Source organism: Arachis ipaensis, chromosome B10 (genome assembly GCF_059453495.1).
Source record: "Arachis ipaensis isolate K30076 ecotype BB chromosome B10, ASM5945349v1, whole genome shotgun sequence".
NCBI lineage: Eukaryota > Viridiplantae > Streptophyta > Magnoliopsida > Fabales > Fabaceae > Arachis > Arachis ipaensis.
In genome coordinates, this window is record NC_142435.1 from 79,636,816 (window position 1) to 79,642,756 (window position 5,941).

Consider the following 5,941-nt stretch of genomic DNA (forward strand, 5'->3'; position numbering starts at 1 on the left):
TATGAAGTCAGCAGGGATGTAATAGCCTTCAACCTTTATTAAGACATCCTCTACAAGTCCATAAGCCTGTTTTCATGAATTGTCTGCCATCTCTAGTGAGATTCTTGTAGCTTGCACCTTAAAGATCCCTTGTTTCTCCATTACAGAGAGGGGCATGAGGTTTATATTTGACCCAACATCATATAGAGCCTTCTTAAAGGTCATGGTGCCTATGGTACAAGGTATTAAGAACTTTCCATGATCCTGTTTCTTCTGAGGTAATTTCAGTTGAACCAGATCATTCAGTTCATTGATGAGTAATAGATGTTCATCCTCCCAAGTCTCATTACCAATTAACTTGGCATTCAGCTTCATGATTTCTCCTAGATATTGAGCAACTTGCTCTTTAGCAATATTTTCATCCTCTTCAGAGGAAGAATACTCATCAGAGCTTATGAATGGTAACAGTAAGTTCAGTGGAATCTTTATGGTCTCTATTTGAGCCTCAGATTCCTTTGGTTCCTCATTAGGAAACTCCTTGGAGGCCAGTGAACGTCCATTGAGGTCTTCCTCACTAGAAATCACTGCCTTTTCTTCCTCTCCAGGTTCGGCCATGTTGGTTATAGTTATGGCCTTGCACTCTCTTTTTGGATTCTCTTCTGTATTGCTTGGGAGAGTACTAGGAGGGAGTTCAGTAACTCTTTTACTCAGCTGACCCACTTGTGCCTCCAAATTTCTAATGGAGGACCTTGCTTCAGTCATGAAACTGAGAGTGATCTTAGATAGATCAGAGACTACAGTTGCTAAGTTAGAGTGGCTCTGCTTAGAATTCTCTGTCTGTTGCTGAGAAGATGATGGAAAAAGTTTGCTATTGCCAAACCTATTTCTTTCACCATTATTATTATTGAAGCCTTGATTAGGCTTCTGTTGATCCTTCCATGAAAGATTAGGATGATTCCTCCATGAAGGATTGTAGGTGTTTTCATAGGATTCTCCCATGTAATTCACCTCTGTCATTGCATGATTCTCAGGGTCATAGGCTTCTTCTTCAGAAGAAGCCTCCTTAGTACTGCCTGATACAGCTTGCATTCCAGACAGACTCTGAGAAATCATATTGACTTGCTGAGTCAATATTTTGTTCTTAGCCAATATGGCATTCAGAGTATCAATCTCAAGAACTCCTTTCTTCTGAGTTGTCCCATTATTCACAGGATTCCTTTCAGAAATGTACATGAACTACTTATTTGCAACCATTTCAATGAGTTCCTGGGCTTCTGCAGGCGTCTTCTTTAGATGAAGAGATCCTCCAGCAGAGTGGTCCAATGACATCTTGGACGATTCAGACAGACCATCATAGAATATACATATGATGCTCCATTCTGAAAACATGTCAAAAGGACACCTTCTGATCAATTGCTTGTATCTTTCCCAAGCTTCATAGAGGGATTCACCTTCCTTCTATCTGAAGGTTTGGACTTCTACTCTAAACTTGCTCAATTTTTTGAGGTGGAAAGAATTTGGCTAAGAAAGCATTGACCAACTTTTCCCAAGAGTTCAGGCTATCTTTAGGTTGTGAGTCCAACCATGTCCTAGTTCTGTCTCTTACAGCAAAAGGGAAAAGCATAAGTCTGTAGACCTCAGGATTAACCCCATTGGTCTTAACAGTGTCACAGATTTGCAAGAATTCAGCTAAGAACTGATGAGGATCTTCCGATGGAAGTCCATGAAACTTGCAATTCTGCTGTATCAGAGAAACTAATTGAGACTTAAGCTCAAAGTTTTTTGCTCCAATTGCAGGAATTGAGATGCTCCTTCCACAGAAGTCAGAAGATGGTGCAATAAAGTCACAAAGGATCTTCCTTACATCTCCACCATTGTTATTGGGTTCGGCCATCTCTTCTTCTTTTTCGAAAAATTCTGTCAGGTCCTCTCCAGAGTGTTGTGCTTTAGCTTCTCTTAGCTTCCTCTTTAGAGTCCTTTTAGGTTCCAGACCAGCTTCAACAAGAATGTTCTTATCATTACTCCTGCTCATATAAAAAAGAAGAGAACATAAAAGAATAGGAATCCTCTATGTTACAGTATAGAGATTCTTTTATGTGAGTAGAAGAATAGAAGAGTAGAATGAAGAAGGGAGAAGAAGAAGAATTCGAACACAGAGAGGGAAAGAGGGTTCGAATTATAAGAAGAAGAGAAGTATTAGTAAATAAATAAATAAATAGAAAGAGATGAGAGAGAGAATTATAATTTTAAATTAAAATAAAAGGAAAATATTTTTGTTTTTATTTTAATTATTGGTTAGTATTCAAAAATTAAGGGAAAAAATAAAATAAAATTTGAAAGATGAATAAATTAATTAATTAAAAAGATTTTTGAAAATAATGGTTAGTGATTTTCGAAAATTGGAGAGAGAAAAGTGGTTAGGTGGTTTTGAAAGAGATATGATTGAAATAGTAAACTTTTAAAATCAAACAAAAAGCTAAGTGGTTAATTGAAAAAGATTTGAAAATCAATTTTGTAAAGATAAGAAGTTAGAAAAGATTTTGAAATTGATTTTGAAAAATATATGATTGAAATTTTATTTTGAAAAAGATTTGAAAAGGAAATTAAAAAGATTTGATTTTTGAAAATAAAGTTGATTACTTGACTAATAAGAAACTAAAAGATATGATTCTAGAATTTAAAGATTGATCCTTTCTTAATAGGCAAGTAACAACTTGAAAATTTTTGAATCTAAACATTAAATGTTACCATTAATTTTGAAAATATGAAATAAAAATAAGAAAAAGATTTTAAAAATCAATTTTGAAAACTTTCGAAAATAAATAAAAAAATGAAAAAGATTTGATTTTTGAAAAAGATTTGAAAAAGATACAATTTTTTAATTTGAAATTTTGACTTGACTAACAAGAAACAACCAAATTTTAAAACTTTTGACTAAATCAATTCAAAATTTCAAAATTTATGAGCAAAATAAGGGAAAGATATTTTTTTTTTGAAATTAATGAGGAAAGAGAAAAACAATAGATAGACACAAGACATAAGAAATTAAAATCAAAACAACTAATTCATGCAAGAACACTTTGAATGTCAAGATGAACACCAAGAACACTTTGAAGATCATGATGAACACCAAGAACATGTTTTTGAAAATTTTTTAGAAAAGAAAAACATGCAACACACCAAACTTAGAAATTTTTAATCTATAGACACTAAGGATTCAAAAATGCATATGAAAAATAAGAAAAGATACAAAACAAGAAAAACACAAGATCAAACAAAGACAGTCATCAAGAACACTTGAAGATCATGAAGAACACATGCATGAAATTTCGAAAATTTAAAGAAAGATTAAAAAGATGCAATAAACACCAAACTTAAAATTTGACACAAGACTTAAACATGAAATTTGTTTTTTTTTTTAGTTTTATTAATTTTTTTTTAAATTTTTCGAAAATTATTTTGGAAAAAGAAAAATAAAGAAATTCAAAATTTTTAATAAGAATTCCAGGAATCATGCAATGTTAGTCTAAAGCTTCGGTCCAAAAATTTAGACATGGCTAAATAGCCAACAAAGCTTTATGTGAAAGCTTCGATCCAAAAGATTAGACATGGCCAATGGCCAGCCAAGCTTCAGCAGAGCATTAAATACAACAGCTAAATTGATGGGAATAAAAAAGCTCCTGCAATGATAAGTGGAAGCCTCGGTCCAAAAGAATTCAGACATGGCTTGGCAGCCAGCCAGGCTTCACATATTATCTAAAACTCTAGAATTCATTCTTAAAAATTCTGAAGAACAAAATAAAATTTTTGTATATTTTTTTTGTTGAATTTTTTAAAAATAAAAAGCTTAAAAATAAAATAAAATTACCTAATCTGAGTAACAAGATGAACTGTTAGTTGTCCAAACTCGAACAATCCCTGGCAACGGTGCCAAAAACTTGGTGCAAGAAATTGTGTTCTCTAACAATGGCGCCAAAAACTTGGTACGCACAATCTTAATCTCAACTCTTTTTCACAACTCCGCACAACTAACCAGCAAGTGCACTGGGTCGTCCAAGTAATACCTTATGCGAGTAAGGGTCGATCCCACGGAGATTGTCGGCTTGAAGCAAGCTATGGTTATCCTTGTAAATCTCAGTCAGGCAGATTCAAATGGTTATGAGGTTTTGATAATTAAAATATAAATAAAATATAAAATAAGACAAAGTTACTTATGTAATTCATTGGTGGGAATTTCAGATAAGCGTTTGGAGATGATTTGTTACTTCTGAACCTCTGCTTTCCTATTGCCTTCTTCTAACCATGCGTTACCTCCTTCCATGGAAAGCTGTATGATCCTCTCGGATGAAAACAAATCCATATGCGCTGTCACCGCACGGCTAATCATCTGTCGGTTCTCGCTAGCATCGGAATAGGACCATTGTCCTTTTGCACACTGTCACTTGTGCCCCACATTCGCAGGTTTGAAACTCGTCACAGTCATCCCTTACCAGATCCTACTCGGAATACCAGAGACAAGGTTTAGACTTTTTGGATCTCAGGAATGCTGCCAATGGTTCTAGCCTATACCACGAAGACTCTGATCTCACGGAATGGAATGCTCTGTTGTTAGGAGAGGCAACCATGCGTCGTGAACCAGGAGGCCAAGAGATACACATTCAAGCTATTGCAGATAGAATGGAAGTGGTTGTCAGGCATGCGTTCATAAGTGAGAATGATGATGAGTGTCACGGATCATCACATTCATCAGGTTGAAGTGCGAGTGAATATCTTAGAGAAGAAGTAGGCGTGAATTGAATAGAAAAAAAATAGTACTTGTATTAATTCATGAAGAACAGCAGAGCTCCACACATTAATCTATGGGGTATTGAAACTCCACCGTTGAAAATACCTAAGTGAAAAAGGTATAGGCATGGCTGTGAGGCCAGCCTCCAAACGTGTAATATGGCTAAAAGCTTAACAAAAAGATTAACTAAAAGACCTTAAAAGTAGTTTTTATACTAAGCTAGTAATCTAGGGTTACAGAAAATGAGTAACTAAGTGCAGATAATGCAAAAATCCACTTCCGGGGCCCAGTGTGCTTGGGCTGAGCATTGAAGCTTTTTCGTGCTTAGGCTGTTCCTGGAGTCAAACGCCAGCTTTGGTGCCAGTTAGGGCGTTTTACGCCAAGATGTTTTAGGCTGACTTTGAACGCCAATTTGGGCCATCAAATCTCGGGAAAAGTATAAACTATTATATATTGCGGGAAAGCCCAGGATGTCTACTTTCTAACACAATTAAGAGCGTGCCAATTGGGCTTCTGTAGCTCCAGAAAATCCACTTTGAATGCAGGGAGGTCAGAATCCAACAGCATCTGCAGTCCTTTTTCAGCCTCTGAATCAGATTTTTGCTCAGGTCCCTCAATTTCAGCCAGAAAATACTCGAAATCATAGAAAAACACACAAACTCATAGTAAAGTCTAGAAATGTGTTTTTTGAATAAAAACTAATAAAAATATAATAAAAATAATAAAAACATACTAAAAACTATGCAAAAACATTGCCAAAAAGGGTATAAATTATCCACTCATCAACTCTCTAGTCACTTACTCTAATCCTTCCCTAGGAGAGGATTAGGACTTGTAAGTTAGAGTTGGTTAGTTACTTGACTTTTTTTTATTAAGTAAGGGATAACTAAGTAGAATAACAACCTCTTACTATTATACTTGAGAAATTTCAACAAGGATAGAATTTTCGAATAATTTTCTCCCAGTCAAGGCTTTCTATTTCAGATATATAAAATCTCTTGTTAATTTTTATTGCTTTAATTAATAATCATTTTAATTTCCCGTTCTCCAACTATAAAATTTCTCAAAAAATTTCTGACCAATAAATTGCACTCTTTTGTCAACTCGTTGGGAGACGACCTGGGAATTCTACTTCCAGTATTTTATTCTTAAATTGTGATAGCCCTTTTTAAATTG

At 34.8% G+C, this 5,941-nt stretch overlaps 1 non-coding gene across 1 annotated transcript; it reads left to right on the plus strand.

Moving 5' to 3' along the window:
* Window positions 1-1,366: 1,366 nt before the first annotated feature.
* Window positions 1,367-1,470, plus strand: LOC148580564 (small nucleolar RNA R71). The gene has a single exon (XR_015899150.1). It is a non-coding gene; the product is annotated as a small nucleolar RNA R71 (small nucleolar RNA).
* The last annotated feature ends 4,471 nt before the right edge of the window (window positions 1,471-5,941 follow it).